This window comes from Balearica regulorum, chromosome 3 (assembly GCF_011004875.1).
Source record: "Balearica regulorum gibbericeps isolate bBalReg1 chromosome 3, bBalReg1.pri, whole genome shotgun sequence".
NCBI lineage: Eukaryota > Metazoa > Chordata > Aves > Gruiformes > Gruidae > Balearica > Balearica regulorum.
Window position 1 is genome coordinate 13,388,015 of NC_046186.1, and position 19,556 is coordinate 13,407,570.

The window sequence follows — 19,556 nt, forward strand, 5'->3', positions numbered from 1 at the left end:
CATGTTTTCATAGACCTTCAACCAATAAATGCTGCAGAAAATGATGGTATCTAGAGCTTGTTTTTGCAACCTAGTAAGGCTGGAGGGTCAGAAGTTGTCTCTTACTACATCACTGCTCCATAGGAAATGGTGATTTTCTGGGTTCTGTGAGCTGCTTCCAGTCCTTTCCCTGTCCCAGGGTGTTCCTGCTTTGCCCATTCTCTGATGTCTCCTTCCCACCGCCTTTCCCATGTAAGCTGTATCACTTTCCAGAGTTAACTAAGCAGCCCAAACATGGTAACGGTAGTGCGCTATCCTGATGTGCTGTGCTACGGCATTAACTGACCTTTTGCTCTGGGCATAATGCACAGTAGAAGATACCCTGCAGCCGTACTCGTTGCTTTAAAAAAAAAAAAAAAAAAGAAATTACTGTCTTTTGAAGGCAATTAAGTAACTTTTCTGATTTTTACTTAGTAATTAAACCAGTTTCATTAATAACAGTTCTTTTAAACAAATTTTAAAATCCACAGATTGCAGCCTCTGTCTAATTATTGGGAAGGCTCTGGATCATCTTCAACAAGGTAAGAGTCACCTCCAGTACTTTTTGTCTTGCACAAAACAGCTGTCTAGCACATTCGAATGTCATAAATGATAAATGAATACTCAGCCTCCCTTGAACAGCATCCTGTTACGTAGTTTTACCATTACACCTAACCGATGCTTTCAAAATGCTATCTGGGCATAATATTCTCGCCTTGAGGTTTTTATTTGTTTGCTTTTCTTATTATAGAACAACAACTGAGAATTCTTCTTCCCATGTACTTTTTTAATGTACTCCACTGTTTGTTTTGAATCATTTCACTGTTATTGTTCTGGTCTGTGTAAACCCTTGGGACAGAATTGGCCTAGGCAGAGAATGGGATTTGTTCTCATCCCTTTTGAAGTCCTAATTTTGTGATTTTTTTTTAAATTTTTTTTTTTTAGGCCTTCTACTGCCATATTTTTTACTTTTTTTTTTTTTCCAAATCTTGACCAGGTTCTCATCAAACTCTTTGAAATATAAGTTCTAAACACCCTCCATGGCTACAGAACTGGAGAGAATTTGCAGCCAGTAGCAAAATAAAGCAATGCTGAAAATAGACTTTTTTCCCCCCAGAGAAGGGGAGTTCCCTGACTTGACCAGCTACTAATTGGTACAAAGGTTTGTTTACACAGAGGAGCTGTTTCTAATTAGTTCCCTATGTGGGTGCTCTACTTGAGAAATTACTGTTACATTCTGATTTAATTTAATCTGCTTTTATAATGAATTGTTTTAATTTGCAGTAAGGAACGTATTTTTAGAAGAAAAAAAAATCTGCACCACGCCACCCCCGAGTTTAAAAAGATAATTCCTCTTTAGGCAGTGATCAAGCACTCTTAGAAATTAAATGAATAAAAATCCATCATTATATTAGAACCAGTTTTTAGTCATATCTTTATAAAAATAGCCACAGAAACACAACCACGCATTTTTCAAAGTCAAAACTTAATTCAGCTGATTTATGGACCTGATGACTTGATCTCTGTTTTTCCATAGTCCTGAGGATAGTGAACCTGCATATTTGGGAAGAAGATAATTTGTGGAGTTACATTAGCATGGTTGAGGTTATGGTTGGAACGGATGTTCACTTCCAAGCTCTTCTGTAGCAGATTTCTTTTTCTTAAGTTGACTTCACCTTTGTTCTGGGAGCAAACTTGCATTGCTATGAGTTCTTTTTAGAGAGCTGAAAAAGTGACACAAGAGCCAGACTTTAAGAACAACTGTCCCTATAGATCCTTATGAAGGACCTGGTCTCCTTGTTTTTCTCTGAGCCTCCCCCCCAACACCTGCAGAATAAAATGGTTGCTGTTAGGCATTTAATCAAAATATTGGAAAATTAATTTCTGAACTTAGAACTGCTTTAACCAGATGTCTTTCAATGAAAAAATTGCTTTAAATAAATGTAGCCATTATAATGAAATGCTAAATATTTTGGAAATGGATTTGCATTTTCATTATTTCTTTTAATTCTTAATATAATGCATACCAGTACCAGTGAACGTTATTTTTCTTTGGCTGTACCAGTCTTGGCAACAACTCATTAGAAAATGCAAATTAAATTTAATCTGTTCAGCAGAATTATATGGGATAAAAATTCAGTTTAACCTGACCATTTCAATCTTGGAAGCATTTTTGAATGGTATTATTTTAAAAGTTTTTGGATATTCCAAATTTCACTGTAAAAAGAAGAATTTCAGTTTTCTGTGGATATAATCTGGTATATTTCCTTTTTAAGCTAGAAAGTTTCATCTGAAAATTCAGAGAGGGAAAAGCACAGTGATCCCAAGTGTAATCCTGAATGTTTTTTATGACAGACGAACGTTGAATGTTTAGCATCACATCTTTGGATTTTTGAATGTGAATTGGATCCACTGTATTTCTAGGTAAGACATAACCTAGTGTTTGTGTTAAGTACCCTCTTTCTTTTATACGTGAATTGTGAGAAAGCTAAAGATTGCAGTATGCTGGATTTTACTTTGTACAGAGTGTTTATGTCTTTGTTGAATGAGTCCAATGTTATCTGAGATTTTAAATAGTAACAGTACAGTTGTCCTAAATTTTTATATTCCCTGAGAGAAACAGCATCAGCAAGTCTGCATACAGGATTTGATTTTATGATTGAGTATGTAGTTGTTTGATTCAAAGTGGTGGTTCAGTTCTGTCTGCCCTTTCTCTTGCATCAACACCTCTACTCATCTGAGATGTGGTGGTTTGGGGAATTTGCCGCTGAAAATCTACAGGATTGCAAAGACTACTTGGAGGATTAATTTTCTGTCAGTTTAGACCTCTGCATCAGCTCGCTGTGGACTCAGACAAATACTGGTGTAGACACAAGGAAATCACTGTCAGTACTTGCAGCAACAAATTGTTGTATTGGCTTTAAACATCGCACTTCTCTCTGCTCCAAGGAAAGGTTTGATACATGAGGAAGACTACAGAGGGGTTGTGAACAGCTGCAGACTTCAATATCTGAGGATGAAGCAGAGGGTGATAGCGAAGAGCTAGAAGTTTTGATCTGTAGATGTAATTACAAGAGTATTTGTCACAGAAGATTACCTTCTTACTCATAGTGAAATACCAGAGGTCGTGCCAATTTGGCTACTTGTGTTTTCTGCATAGATTATTAGTGGACAGAAGGGAGATCTTCGCATGCGGCCATGTTGTGGTCAGCATTGCGCCGGAGCTCCAGGGTTACAAGTCACAAATGACGGTTCTGGTGGTGCTGACCCAAACAGGTTGCTGCTTGCCAGCCCTTTCTCCACTGCTGGGAAATGTGAAGCAGATGTGACGTTTGAGCTGGGTGGTTGCAGCATGTAACACTTGCAATCTGAGAGGGAATAATACCTTGCTTTATTGTGGGAAGTAAGGCCATGCAAGATGGTAGCTTTCATCCAGTGGTTTCTCAGAGAGAGGGAAGCCATCAAGTATGGAGAGAACCTTAAGCTAACCTTATGTTAGTAACAGTGAATGCTGTCATTAATTCAGCTGCTGTGAGAGGCATCCAACAAGCAATGCTGTGGGTAAATGACCACAGAAACTTCAATTTGTTGCAGATAAAAACAAACCCAACATGGCAGCAGCCTGACTGGCTTTCTATCAAAGCAGGTTTGCAGTACCCAAGTGAACCCAAGGATCTCAATGGCAGTCTATCAAAGTAAAGGTGTTTGCTAATCATGTGAATGTTTGTTCAAAAAGAAATAAAACCACCTGCAGAGGAGTTTGGAAGGTGTAGAAATCCATTAATTGAAGGCCCCAAAGTATTCTGATGAATGTGGAACTGGTGTAGTTGAAAGCCAGCAACATTCCTGTTTCATTTCACTGAACAGGCGAACAAACTCAGATCCAAGGGAGGAGGTGGGTGTGAGGGGTGGAAGGAAAGATTAAGATGAAAGGCTATGATCATAGCTTTGACAATTTCTGCAGTGTAGGAAATTTCTCTTCTCTACCTTGTAAACTACTGATGTGATACTTGTAGGGACTGTATACTTAACCAGTGAAGCTGCTTTGTCCATTTTATTTTACACTTTATTTTTTCCCTTAAAAGGCATTCCAGCCTTGTATTTTGTTACAGTTGTATGGAATTTAAATAGGAGTTATGTATATGATGTTTAATAAATTTTCTTTAAAAACCATTTCAATTAAAACTTAGGGCCCATGCTACTTTTTAAGTGAAGAAAGATCTTTATGAGCTGGAGAGGATCTCAAAAATTTAAGTGCTTTGCATGGGCTTAGTCACCCTGGGGGGGAGACTGAGATGAGCTGAAGGGGAGATCTTAGAGACAGGACAAGTAGAGTGAAAAGGAAGAGTTAAAGGGAAAAATGGAGATGAACACCCTAATGTAACGTGCCAGAAGAAACAGGAAGTGATGAGAAACAGGAGTGTGAAATGAGGAAATAGAGCTTTGCTAAATTATGCATTCTTTTAAGAAAGTTAATAGTACTACAGTGTAGTTCACTGCTTTTATTAATTCCATTGGTAGGAACTAATAAGCTGGTAGGAACTACAACTGGTAGGAAAATTCCTAGTAATTTTTTTTTACCTGATAAATTTTTGAAGTCCTAAATGTTTGCTGTTAGAGACTATAGAGATATTAAGACAATTTTTTTTTTCAAAACGAAGTCCTTAATCTTTAAGATCATTAAAGGTATATTTGATTCTTTCAGAAGAATATGACAAAATACAGACTGTAGAAGCATCTAAACAATTTTTTTCTAAAAGAAAAGGTTCTGAAATTCAAATCTTACTATGACAATGACAAGCTAATAATAATTTCTAAATATTAATGCAGCAGAAGTGATTCTTTGTGCTAATTCCTGTGAGCTGTTTGAGCTGTGCTGAAAGTCTTACATGATAAGATTTTTCATTTCTCTTAGTGCAAATAGAAATATTGAATCTCTATTTTTAAAAGGACCAGTATGCCTTACAATGGTTTTGAAAAGTATGACATGAAATACTGTTTTAATTCTCCAAAATTTGAATTTTCTTATCAGATTAAAAATTTGTATAACTGCAGAAATGGTTTTGTATATACAAATGCATGTGTGTGGTGATCTATTAATGTTGTTTTTTAAATGACCTTGGGGGGCAGGAGAACATGAGGTGAGAAGAGAGTAAACTAGTTTTCATTTTCAATTTCCCGTTTTGTAAGAATACATAGAAAAATTTCTTAATTAACTAATATCACAATAAGCATAAGTTGGAAAATTAACTGTGATGATATTATTCTGGTCTTCAGATGGCGAGTGTATTCTTAAAATAGTAACTGGTTGACAAGAATTAGGCATTGTTTTCTACCAAAACTAATGTGAGCTGTGAAGATGAAGATAGCAGTGTAGGGAGAGCAACATCAAACATTTAACCTAATTCCAACAATTAAGTTGATGCCTAGAGTTTGGGAAGCTTCACTAACTGCATAAGGAGTCTGAATTGTTGCTTCAGTGCCAGAATTAATATCTAAAATCGGATATCTGGAGTGAATTTGGACTTCACATGTAAATGTGTCCTTAGGTATCACCTCAGGCATGCTAGCTTTTACTAACTTTTCAGCTACCATGATAAAATGAGGAAGGCATTTTCAGACTCTGTTTTAGAAAATAATTCAAAGTTCAGCAACAAGATAATATTTCACATGCAGTCTTTGAGAGATTGTTCTTTTTTATGCTCTCAGAATATCTTGTCAGATGTGTTCCGCACTGTTGCGAGGAGAACCATGTAATGTTTTCAACACAGATTACTAGTTAATTCATTGCCAGGTGTTTTACAGATATAATGCATAAACTTGTTTCAGGGAGAAATGTGAAGAAAGGCACAGTGGTAACTATAGTTTGTTGCCTTGCGTTGTTGGCCAGATGTGTTCTCCAAAGAAGTGGGCGCAGTCTCAATCTGGAAGTCAGCGTTGGGCCTGATTTTGGTGTGTAGTGGTAGACCATGACTCATTCAGAGCCTAAAATTAAAATGCTTTTTGTACATTTTGCATCCTCAAAGGAAGATGGTCTCCTGGCAGGTGTTAATGATGAGGGGTTTACTAATTTACAGCAGTGAAACTTCATGAAGTTCTTGAAATAAAGGGTAGAATTTTTCAAAAGTAACAACCTGCAGACTATTGACTTCTCCTGAAACAAAGCCTCTACTTTTTCACCAATAGTGAAAAGTAAGGCTTTGTAGTATCTATTTTTTAATAAAAACTCTTTCAAAGAGATTTTTCTTTCATGAAAAAAGATCGCAAACATCATTTTTTGCAATGTTTACCTTCATTAACACAACTTGCTGACTTCCTTCCTCAGCTGCAGTTCTTCCTACACTCAGAGGTCAGAAAAGAGCAAGATCAACAAGCCACACATCTGGCTGTCTCTCTTTCCAACTGGAACAAAGAAACAATTTTTTTTAATGGCTTTTTGAGTTAATTGTAAACAATTTGGTTTTGGAGTCGCTGACTTGCAGCAAATGTTTGTCGTAGGCGGATGTAGGCAAAAAGGACTGTGTCCTAATGCAATTCCTCTGTGACCAGTGAGGAAAAAGAATCACCAAAAAAAAAAAAAAAAAAGAATGTCTTGATCCCTCTAGCATTGAAGTACACTCAGAATTTTGAATGCATGTGTAGGACATCTGACAAGCTTAAAATATATGCTTTGAAGAGGCAGAGAGACAGAAATAGTTGCTCATTTCATTTTCCTATACTCTTGTATACAGTGACAGTGGTTTGAATTTTCTCCCTTTATTTTCAGTAGCTATTAATCTATGTACAAATTGACAGTGATAAAAGACGGACAAAAAATAGGAATAGAAGGAAAAAAAGCTATTTTACAATGAGACTTCTGTTCTAATACTTTTTTCTTGTATTTATACTGTTCCTAAATGCTTTTTTCTAGTAAACATTTATCAAAAAACTATATTTACAGTCATTAATCCTTAATTAACATTTCAAAAACTAAACTTTTAATAATTAGTGAAATGTAATACTTTCCCATTTATTGTCATTTTTTACATACTTTCTAGCGTCAGGTAGCATCAGTTTATCTAATCTATTGTATTTATTTTTTTTTTAAAAGTGTTTTATCTGAAGTAAAGTAAACATATGGTGTGACTTTCAGTACTTCACAACAGGAAATACCAGCTACTTTTAAAATTATACCTTTATGTGTCTAATTTGAGCTTATATTACTCTGATATTTTGGTTGCTTTGTTTAAGATGTCTGTCATGATAGTTTTATTTCTAACCTGACCATTCTGCTTAATATTTACAAATACCGTTACGTGAAAAGTAAATTGGTAATGCTGGTTTAGAAGTACATTTGTTTGGAACGATGCCTGAATTTCTGACAAACTTGAATAAAATGAATCATCCAAAGAAAATGTTTTCTATCAATTTGTTTGTAGGAGGAAAAAAATGCACTGTACCACGATTATTTTTTGTCAAATTTAGGTGTTTGAGTTGATAATGCCACTTAGTGGAAAACAGCCTTAACTGCAGCCTTTTTTCAAAACCAAATCAGATGGCAGACAGCTTTCTTGATTTTATGCCGGAGTTTTCCTTCTGGCTAGAAAATTCTGATCGTAGCATGTTTTCAAAGAACCTTTTATTACCAGCTCCATTTTAGGAACTTTATCCACTTTGTGGATGAAGTGTATTAAAATGTAGGAATCATTTATTACAGAATTATAAACTTCTTGCAGGAAAATAAGGATCTTATTTGCATACTTAATTTGATCAGAAAGTCTAAACAACAGTCTTGGTGGTCTTGCACTGGTTCTTTAGGTTAATTAAATGTAGTTGGTAATATGGTGGTAATTTTGGTGTTTTAGGCAATGCTTGGTTTTAGCACTTATGGTTGGAAGATTGGTAGCTGGGCAAAATCTGAACTAGAATCGAGAAATGAGTTGAAGGGAACCTGACTGAAAGTAGTTGGTGCGTTTTCTTGGATGACGTTGTGGAGGACGTACACAAAAGATGAGTATAGGACTGAGCTGGGTCCGGCTTTAGTTGGACTTTTGTAGACTTCAGGTAATTCTGCTTTGGAATATCAGAAAGGTGAGAGACACCAAACGTCTATTCCACCACTGTCACTTACAGTTATTACTTCTTGAAGATATTCTTTTCATAAAGACTCTTCTTTGCTAAGTAGTTTGGATGGTAGTATTAATAAATTGGTCTATTTGATAGAAAATTTAAATATTAAAAAAATTCAAACTTTTTATCTGAAACCAATGTATATATGCATATATATATACACAGTTTATAAATATATAAAATATATTTATATTTTTTCTTAATGTATCAAAAAATCCATTCTATAATAAAAGAACACTATCCCCTGCAATTTAACAACTTTTATATAGGAAAGTTTTTTTGCACTGTTGAAACATACATTGATTTAGGTATTTCCATTCCTTTTCACTCTTTAATATGTGTTCTTTGAACTTTTTTCCCCTAAGTAAATTTCCATTACTTCCCATCAACCTCAATAATCTTCAGTCACTGAGCATTTTCTTTCTTAATCTCGCAGGCTTTTCTGAAGTTTTCAGTTACGCTGTTTTTATTAGTAAGTCAGTTGAATAAACTGTAACTAAAATAATGATTGGCTCAGAGAAGGAAGAAAACATAATTCAATTTACGGACATCTTTCAGTGCTGTATTACAAAAGGGTGTTATTATTGATGAATATTAACACATTTTTTTCCAGAAAATTTCTATCTTCCGTCTGTTCATCATGAGATTGGGAATAATTGATTTTTTTTCCTGCCCTATCCCATCCTCTAGAGAACTCACATCATCTAAGTCCCGAGCTAAGAGGAACCCAATTTTAAGACCCTCATTAGTGCTGAAATCACAGAGGAGTTCTTCCTCCTCTTACTCTGCATGCTGTTGTGCAACTGCTTGTGTCTCTGGACACCTAGAGTAGATGGCTTTGAGTCAGCAAAAAGATAGTTTAGTTAAGTCAATGATTTTAATCTTGATTTCTATTACTGCGTTACAGTTTTAACGATTATTTTTTTGATTTATTTTTTTCCTGTAACAAGCAACTATTTCTCAGTTCTTGGTTAAACATGCTGATTTGCAGGTCTCTGTGTATGTGTGTATATGTACATACAAATGTGTGCGTGCCTGTGTAATTTTTACACAATGTAAGTTTTTTAACAAGTTACATGGCTGTTTCTAAACATCTTTTAAAATTAACTATTTAAATAGTTGTTTATAATTTGAATTTTTGTTAGAAAATAATGAATGATGCTTTTATGAGGGTGTATTTCTCTCAAGTTTAACATATATCACCTCTATTGAAGTGTGAATAGGGAGTTAGTTGCAACTGGAAAAGAAACCAACAAGGCCGTTAGATCCTTTTGACATAAAAATAAAACTTAAATTTTGCTCCAAACCTAAATAAAGTGTATGTTCCGTAGCTTCTAGTTCTAAAAGGCTTGATTTGCCTTTTCAGACAGGTATTCCACTGAGGCAATGTGAAAATACTGGATTCAAGTACCTCGCCCCATTTTTGATTGCAGTTAATTGGCATTTTAAAGTTAGCATATCTCATCCCATGTATCTGGTTTTTAGTCAGAGACTACAGAAGCAAAACCTGATTTCTTCTTTTTCAACTTTTAGTCTGCTTCTTCAAAAGAAATAACGCAAATCGAAACTTCTTGACTAAGCGTGAATAAATATGGTATTTCTGTTCTCATGGAGAAGCCAGGGGCACGGGCAGGGGTGGTGTAGGATGCATTAGGTGCCGGGCTGGGATGCCCTGTGAAGAACGCTCACCAGCCACGGGACTTCTCTCCGGTTACCCGTAGGCTGTTCAGCGGTACAGTGGAAATGACAGGTTTTGTGATTTTTTAGATGCAGTCACAGTTACTTTTAAACTAAATTCTGAGTTTCAGTGGGAGGAAAGGGAAAGCAATATAATTTTTTTAATGTTGTTACTTGTTCTGAGATGCGGTTGTTGAAAGGTGATCTAGATTAGTTTGGCTTTAGTTAGAAAAGTAAGGAGAAAGTTATCCACTGGTCCCGGAGCTGTAGTCCCTGCAAAAATTCAGTGTGAAGCCTGCATATCCTGCAGCAGTAAGTCAGTGCTGACGATTCAGTGCAAATACAAACTAACGGTTAGATCCAGTCGTGGCCTTTTAGTTGGGCGTAACGAGCGTTTCAGATGAGCCAACCGCTCTTTATTTAGAGCGTTGAATTTCCCTGTGCTTTGTGTCAAAACCTCTGGCTTGTCCCCTGACGGTCGGGCACAGTGCCAGGCCTGAGGGAGGCCGGGGGCAGCGATGGGGGCCAGGGGCGATGATGGAGGCCGGTGGCAGAGGTGATGGAGGCCGGGGTCAGCAATGGAGGCCAGTGGCAATGATGGAGACCAGTGGCCGGGCTGGTGCTGGCAGCAGAGGGCACCCCCGCCCTGCACCGCCTGCTGCTTGGCCCCGCTGAGCCCCGGCCCTGCGAGAGGAGCACACGGCCGCGGGGTGGGCAGAGAGCCGGCTACGTCTCCTTCGCAGGAAATCCACCCGGCAGCATTGTAGGGTTGTCAAAACAACTGTACAATGTCTGCTTTTGTGCGTATGTTTGACTTCGCTCACGTGGTTGAACAATACTCTTGTTTTCTTTGTATAATGGGCCTCTATAGGCTTGTGCATCTTGCCATGGGAAGGGAGCAAACTGTGTCATAAATGGGCTCGTGATTAATCAGCCTCCAAATTTGTCAATTAGCTAAAAATAGTTTTTATAGCAAAGTAGGAGTAAGATATAAAGTCACTACTGTGCATCGATTTTATTGTCGTAATAAAAAGTTATTGTGCAAATTTCATTGCTAAATTAGGAATAGCTTCCAGCTGTGATTTGAATTAATTACTGTGGAGCCTGTCAGGGTCAGTATGTTATTTTAATTTTCATTTACACTTACAAGAAATCTAATTTTTAATTAAAAGGATGGTTTTAATTCAGCATCATCCACAGTACTCCTTCCTTACTTGTCATCTTAGGCAAATAGCAGACTTCTTAATACAACACAAAAGGTTGCAATGGGTTTTAGCAGCTCACGTTGGGGCACAGAAGCTTGTTTGGCATTCTGTGTAAGTAAAACACATTATTTGAAAATAGATTTACTAGGGAGCGAGCTTCTTAAAGTATTAGGCACAATGCAAAATTAAGAATCTCTTTATGTTTGCATCATTAAGAGGGCTAATGTGCTTGTCTATTAACTAAAGGCAATTTTCAAGGGAGGCTATTTTGCAGAAAAATGTCATGGACCCGGTTTGCCCCTGTATGTTTCAATGAGTGGAGTGTTTAATGTGAAAGAATAGGAATTAATGAAATAATATCAGAAGGGATTAAAAAAAAGACACAAAGCTAATTAAGGAAAGAGGAGGAGTTTTATTGGAAGTTATACTTTTCTGTAACTTTTGCATAATTACCGATTAGATTAGTGTTTTGGAGAAAATCTGTTCTTTTTCAGTATTCAGTCCCCTCATCCTTTAACTTGACTTTGACAGCAATCTTCAAAAAATTCTGGAGTTTAGCAACTTTCTGGCCTGCTTTGTGCTTAATTTGTAGTCCAGTATAATGATGAAATATTTTTTTCCTCAGTCTTTTGGCTTACCAGTCCATCTACATCTGTAGGATTGATTTGTTTTCTGCCTTGAGTGGAATATTTTACATTTGTATTTACTGAATTTCTTCTGAATAGTATCTCCAGTTTATCAAAGTGATTTTGAATTATGATCCTATTTTCCAGAATATTTTAATTCCTTTCTAGCTTAGTGCATATTTTAACAGGGTATTTTTCTTCTTCTCTGTCTTTCACTATTTAAAAGTATTGAACAAAACTAGATCTATACAACAGATACCAGAGAATGGTTTAAAAATACCATTCTTTTCTGCCAGTAAACCACTGACAACTACTTTTTCAGATTTTCAGTGTTGCAGCAAATTTATGGTACTAAATGACATTTTCTTTTTTCTCCTCTCCAGTCATTTGTCAAAGCTCCCTCCTTTATATATTTCTTTACTTCTTTCAGTTCTTCCCTATGGTCATACAGGCATATTGATTTCTAAGTCTCCATTTTGTCCATTGGAATAGCCTGTTGTGTATTTCCCTAACTGTTGAGTTTCCTGCACTCCCTTATGCCTTAAACTTTCCAGGAGACCTATTCTTCCAGATATTTGAGATGACTAAAACTGCTTTTTTGAAATCACGATCTTTAGTTTGCTGTTTTCTCCTTGTTTAGTAATCTCTGCTGTTCTTAATTAACTTCTCTTGTATTTCCATCCTTATATTCCAATACTTCTCCCCATAACTATCAAACAAGTCTAAAATAACGATTCCTTTGGCAAATTCCTCTGTGTTCTAGAAAGAACATTTATCACTCCAGGAGCTTGTACAGATACATGGTTAATTAACCCTCCTGAAGCTTCTTGCCCAATGCTGTTACTTAGATGCCTCCATAGTTCAGCAAAACCTTCTTCACCACTTTCTTGGAATTCGGTGGTCTCTCAGATTCCTGTCTTGGGACAATACCTGTTCTTTCCTCCTTTACCCTCACCTAGAGACACATAGGAAGTTTTTCTTTTACCTTTTTCTAAAATTTTAAATATAAACTTAAAAAAAAAGAATGTATTATCCTCCAGTCTATTTACAGTGGGTTTTTGAATTTTTTTTTTTTTTCCTCTAGTGGAACTCTTGCTATTTGCATCAACAGCATCGTAATGCAAATTAGTCAGCAAGTTTTCTTATTTTGTGTAATGAGATATTAAATAAGACCACTATTACACAAATAGAAGTATTTAAACTAGTAGCAACTAATCCCTACAAAGATCCACATTTCATCTTTAATTCCTCAAATTTTGAGCTATTGATACATGTAGTCAGCCACAGCTATCTTAATTCCAGTAATGTCAATATGTTTCTTTGATCAGAATTGTCTGCTTAGTATTTTAAGACATTGTTTGACTTCTCTCCCCTTTTCCAGAAAAGAATACTTGTAAAGACTGCTTCAGATCCGTATCTTATAGATTATTACCATCCAAACCAGAAATACAAATTTAGCTGGAAAAATGTATTATGTCCTACATACTGACACATTCAGAGCGGATCACTAGCAAATATGTAATGAGAAATCCAGTCACTGTAGGATTTGTGTCTGGCTTGACTGTTTCGGCATTTATGTGTTAAAAAGAGAAGTTAACTAGGTAAAGAACAAAATTAACATGCAAAGACTTATTCCCATTGTCAACTGGCACAAGAAATAACTTGAAAATAAAATCACTCTGAGAAAAGTCTTTACCTAGTTGCAGAAAGAACTAGAATATGATGGTTTTCATCTTGTTTTTTCAGACACTTGCACTGGATTTTCTGTGAGTATAGTATAAAATACTTTGGGGAACATAGTCAGAAGGCTGAATAATTGGCAGTAATTAACAGATGGAAAGCACCAGCAACGTTTTTTTCTGTTTCTGATTTTTCAGCTGAGTCCTGTTTCTGATTCTATATCTAAGAACGTATATGATCTAGAATATATTTTTCACTCACTATCTTCACAAACATTGAAACCAGATACTTTTTCAAATGCCCAAATCCTTAACATTTCCCAAATTGAGTGCTTTCTGAGATGGTTTATTTCCTTTTTCACTATGATTTTGGTGAGAGAAGACAAGGACAAGGAAGTTTTAAGAGGAGGAGGAGGATGACGTGGCTGCTTTTCTTTTACAAGAGTTTGGAAGAACTAAGTCCTGGAAAAAAATGAAGTGGTTTTGTTTTGAAGAAAGAAACACTTAAACTAGCCAAACCTGTTCTGTTTCTGTTAAAAGTGTCTCTTTCGCCTGTGTATCAGTTCAGTAAACATTAGTACCCCGCTTTGCTTACCTAACAGCATCAGTTGATAGAGGCTCCATTTACTGTGTACAGGGAAATCGTGTCCCTGTTTTGTGTGTAAGCATCTGCGCATGTGATGCCATATTCAAACTAGGTTACTGTAGTTACTGTACACTCGGTGGAAGGATCAAAGTGCAACAGTGTTTTCTTAATTTCAAATATGATTTTATTCTAATTACTTAATTGGCTTCCATTCTACATTTTTTATTGGAGGTTGTTGCCTTATGTTTATTATGACCTATGAATCAGAATCCAGATATTTTGGTTGCCTGGTTTTCATCCTTTTGTGATGGCTCTTCTGACATTATGCACTTTGAAAATACATATAGGAGTTCTGTTCAAAGTATGTTCAGGTGTGAGGGTTGGCATATAGAAAAATTCCCCCCTTGAATAAGTCATAAGTTCATCTAAGGTAATCCTTTTTTTTTTTTTTTTCCTTTTGATTTTAGTGAATCCACGAGCCAAACTCTTTAATCCTTGAGGCTACGGGTACTAATATTGTTGATTAGCTATTTTAGCATTTTATGATTGGGGAGGGGGGAAGTATTTGTCATAGAAACCATTTATTAACTCCCTTTGACTTGCCTCACTCTTTTCTAGGCTTTGTGTCCTGCAATCTGCATATCAGTTAACAGCAAAAGCTCTTGGCTTGAAGTGTTGCTTATCTAGGAATTATAATAAAATAATTGTTCAAAGCAGGAATGATTCTTTTATCTTGGGTTGCTTTCACCTTAAGCAACATTCTTCTCTTATTCCACTTTTGAATTCTTTACATCTGTTTTTTGGGTTTGAGTTTTATTGGGGGTTTTTGGGTCTGTTTATGCTTCACCTGCATAAGGAATGTATGGCACCAGTTTTTCTGCACTTGTGTGTAGGTTGCTTCTTGGTGCATCTTGTTATATATGTTACTTATGTTCTTAAAATCTTATAAATACAGTATTTAGAGGCCACCATTGGGGATATTTTTATTTTTTTCTGGAAAATGAATATAGGTTGCCCTCTGAAAAGGACTTGGGTGTGGTTTTCCCTTATCTGTGTTTTGCTAGAGAATACTGTAGGTACTTCACTGTGAAATATCTTTAGGAGTTTTTTGCAATTAGCATCTCAAACACAAATATATGACTGTTTTAACTAACATATATTTGCACAACTGAGACTATTAAACATTAGTTGTTATATTTCTCTTCATCAATGCAACCACAGTTTATAAAATGCCAACATTTACCAGTAAAACAACTGAAGATAATGATACTACCACATCCATGGAAATATTCTTAACTATAAGAAAATTGGAGAGATGATTAAAAAAAAATACTGTTGAGTTTGATGGGGGTAAATAAAAGGTACTGTATAGAAGCAGGACTAATAAATTGCCAAAATGCAGAAAGGGAAGCAATGGATAAAGTAAAACTATGCAAATAATATTTGAGGGATGTGTAAAGCACAGTTGTCTGCAAGACGCAATTCCTTCATTATATTTGGCACCGTACTTGAATGTGTTCGAAGCACTGTACCTGGAGTTGAATGACCCAGTGGAATTTGGACCCCTTGGAGAGATTGCAGAAAAAGGCAGTGAGACAGGTCAGTTATAATAAAACTTGAACTATTATTATTGAGCTTAAAGAGCTTTTTGAAGATCTTTAAGAATAGTTTAGGCAAACGTGTGCAGAATAACAGAGCTGCTGCTGTTCCTATTTTGGGGTCTAGATAACCCTATCCCTAACTCCAAGGATTTTCTGGTATTGTTGTGAACATGAATCAGAACGCTTCCTTGACTATTTCTGACTCCAGCATTATGCTTTTCACAGCAATAATGTTCCCAGTTTCTTACCTATGATAAAGCCCATTCTGTTGCCTGAGCCTTGCAGAACTCCATTCACGTGCTGATGGTGAGAGGGAGAAGTAGGGGATGTGTTGGGGGGGCACCTGTGTGAAAGTGCTCCAGGCTCTGCCTGTACCTTCACTCCATGGATGACTCCGAGCACTGCAGCATTCCAGTTTTCTTGGAGCTAGTCTTACACAAATACTTTGAGATTAGGTGCTTTTAATATGTATATAGCATAGAAAGAAAAAAAAGGGAAAAAAAGACCAAAATGTTGGTAATAGAGTTTGCAAATGCAATTAAAATTATCTTCCTTCTTCTCCCAAACAAAAATAATGAGTGATATGGGTTTTCTTCAGAAAACAAAGTAGATTATCATTGTTAAGAAACTTCTGTGTTTTTTAATCAAGATTTCTTTGTTCACTTGATTTTATTCCTTAATAGAATAAAACTAGTTTCTGAATCTTGCACTCTGCTGTTTCTTTACAAGCACCTCAACAAACTTTATAGGTGAATACCATGACGATTTGGAATAGTGATTAAAAAAATATTTAATCGTTCTATTATCTGAGAGATCTTGAGTTCAGATACTGGTGTTTTTTTTGAAACCAGAGTTAATTATTCATGCAGTAAGGTCAGGTCCGCTGCTTCAATGACATTAACGTTGTCATTAATGTCTGCTCTGTACTAACATGTACAGTTCCCTCAGACTGCAGACTGGATGCCTGTCTCTACCCATGTAGCTGTGCCATTAGAAGGTATCTTTCCTAATCATTCATTGCCACTCCTGAACTTGGGAGCCTCTGTTTCTCCTGAAACTCCCAATGGAGCTGCTCGTGAGAACACTCTCAGCCCCACTTCATTAGGATGATCTAAATGAGTTTAAGCAGTAGGTATTTGCTGATCCAGCTCATTTTGACAAAAGCCTTTTAGACTATGTTTATGTAAGCAGGTAGGTTTAGGAAATAGTATCTGGCAAAGGAGAACTGGTGAGCAGCAAAGGATTGAGCTGGTGAACGTCTTCTTTTTCACCGACACGAGGTTGAAATGCTTTGTCTGTCTGTTACACCTTCAGTGGAGCTACAGTGATGCTGACAGTTTTGAGTTGGTAAATTAGTCCTGTAAAGGAAGAAGAAATAGTACTTCTCTAGCAATTTCTATAGTACTATAGGTGTCATTTAAATTTAATACAAAACTCTACATTTCAAAATTATGTAATTGTTTAAAACAGTGTGTAAAGAAAGATTTTAAAAAAGAGTTAAAGAACATGTTATTTAGCTTTGGGCATGCAATATTTAGTTGATAATACCCAGTTTGTGAACATTTACTGAATTTTCAAAACTGTATTTCAGTATATAATAAAATATATAATTTCAGTATATTTGCAGTATAAGTATGTAAAATCCATGTCAGATTTGAAGGGTTGCATTTTGATTTCTTTTGGAGGGGGTAGTATTTTATTTATCGTAGTTCAAAACTAAACTGATTGTTTGAGTGGAGAAGGACGTTATTTTCCCATCCTAGATAATGCCTCTAGAGTATCAAAATTAAATTAATGAAATTTTAGGAACAAAGTGATATGTTAGAAAACCAGCCTGTGTTACTTTGTTCAAAGCTCAACATGTTTAAATATGCAACCGCATAATGGTATATAAAATGCTAAATGTACCTTCTTGTTCATTACTGGGTTTACTGTTTATTTATGTCTGTGTGCTGCTAATTAAATTTGAGCATCAAAATTTTACTAATTAGCTTTAAACTGTTAACAATAGAAGGTTAGTAGCTTAGAAAGTATTTTCTATATGCTTATGTAATATCTTAGAGTAAACTTTAATGGTTTGGAAAACAGTAGAAAACATGAAATTGCAAACATCATTGTCATGTCATCATTATTAAAGCATACTGATAAAAGTTATAATTTTTAAGGGATTTGGACACTAAAGAGAAGCAGCTATCATTTAGGAGTGCTGCAACAGTAATATTTTTATATATGCATTGCATCTCATTTCAACATTTAAATTGATTTAACAGTAAGTAAAATAAAATGCTTTCCAGTTTAATGAAATTTTATGCTCTTAAGTTAAACCTTTCTGATTTGCTCCTGTGTGTCAGCTGTTTATCTGCATATCTGTTATAACTGCTGTATATATACTGACCTGCTCAGAATTTATGTTATTGGTTACTTTGAAATATCATTAAAAATTATCCTGGAAGTGACTTGCAATTCCTGAGGTTTGGAATACATTATTAGAGTTTCCAGGGAAAGACAGTTTGGAAGATCCAAGTACTGGGAAACAGCAAGCTATAAAGAAAAAAAAATTCCGTTTGGGGCAAGGAAATATATGTATTAGCACTTCTATTAAGGTGAAGGTTGGCCTTCTAATACAGAGTTAAAAACAGTGTTGAATGATGAGTTATAGTTTAAAGTAAAAGTTTCCTGGAACCAGATCTTGCTTTTAGTTTTGTTTTTTTTTTAGGAAACCGTAAAGAAATTATTTCAAATTATAAAGAAGTAAAACATGTTTAGCAACTGCCTGAACTATATCTTCTAGATATTGATATTGAATATCACTATTTTTGGGGTTGATGTACATTGGAAATGGTGTCAAACCAGTGCTTTCGAGATCACTGGAAAATGCAGACTGGCGATGAAAATGGGTATAAAGTTCGTGTTTCATACTTGTGACCTAAAATGAAAAAGAAGCTAAGAAATATGGTAAAAGCTCAGGAAATAGACTCATACTTAGAAATCTCCAGAGCCATAATGTGCTGTAGTTCTGTAAGACGGATCAGAAACCAGAGCTTGGGCACATAACCTTAAGCTACCCAATGCAAATGAGGGAGCATATCCTCAGGTTTTTGGCAAAAAGGCTTCCTCGCTGTTCGAAGCATGCTATCAGCTAAGCCAGTCTCTGGATGCAGTGCTAACTTCGGCAGTAGAAGAAATGGTTGGATATTCTCTGAAGATTGAAGGCAATGAGGTAAGATACAGCTTAAAACAAGTTGAAAGTGAAGAATCCAAACTGAGTCAGTAATTTAGATTGTGATAGTATTTCATAATAATATAAATTGTTTCTTTCAAGGTTATGAAAAGGAAAATGAGTGTATGCACATTATCTTCTTCCTCTTACCTGATGCTGATAAAATGTATTATACCAGTGTGATGAAAATGTTAAATTATTGAAGATATGAGTTGTAATGCTGTATAAAATCTATTTTGCTCTGTTTGCATGTTTTTTTCCTTTGTAGGCTAATCAGAAAGTCAGACTCAGTTCATACAGTACAGATCTGAAAGTAAAACTAATTTTTTTTCCTGCATATAAATGGATGTAACTTTATGAATAATGGAGAATATTTTTTCATGTTTCAATATTGTATATGCAAGATGTTGCTAATTGTAAAGGGCTTGACAGTCTGCTCACTGGATTTGTTCTGGAGAGAAAACTTTGAAGAAGTATTTAATGCAAAACAAAGCCATTTGTCTAACAAAGCCTGGTTTACGTGAAGCTGCATGCTCTGAATGGATTATTGATTTAATTTATACCGTTTTATGGAGTTACTATGACTGCTTTGAAATCTCCAAGCCTTACATTACCTTCCAGGGTTTTCCTGCTATAGAAATATATCACTAATATGCATATAGAAATCAGGGTCGATGATACTTTTCTTCTGTAATGCTTGGGGGAGAAATTGAAAAAAAAACTTTGCCTCCTCATATGGAGTATCAGCCATGTACATGCTTAGACTAATTTTTTTGTGGTCTGATTTCTTAAGTGGGAAAAAAGTTAAACTGAAAAATAGATGAGCATCAGATGT

General features: G+C 35.7%; 1 protein-coding gene across 8 annotated transcripts in view; it reads left to right on the forward strand.

Annotated features, from left to right (window-relative positions):
• The window catches only part of CYRIA (CYFIP related Rac1 interactor A), a 59,496-nt gene that overhangs the window by 17,354 nt on the left and 22,586 nt on the right, over positions 1–19,556 (forward strand). For 4 of the 8 annotated variants that reach the window (XM_075750574.1, XM_075750572.1, XM_075750576.1 and 1 more), the window contains 2 exons: positions 510–560; positions 2,374–2,442. The exons of 3 other annotated variants lie outside the window; for them this stretch is intronic. The gene's annotated coding sequence lies outside the window, so the exon portion shown is untranslated. Of the gene's footprint in view, positions 1–509; positions 561–2,294; positions 2,443–19,556 lie in introns of all 8 variants that reach the window. One more of the 8 variants, XM_075750575.1, reaches the window with a different exon arrangement.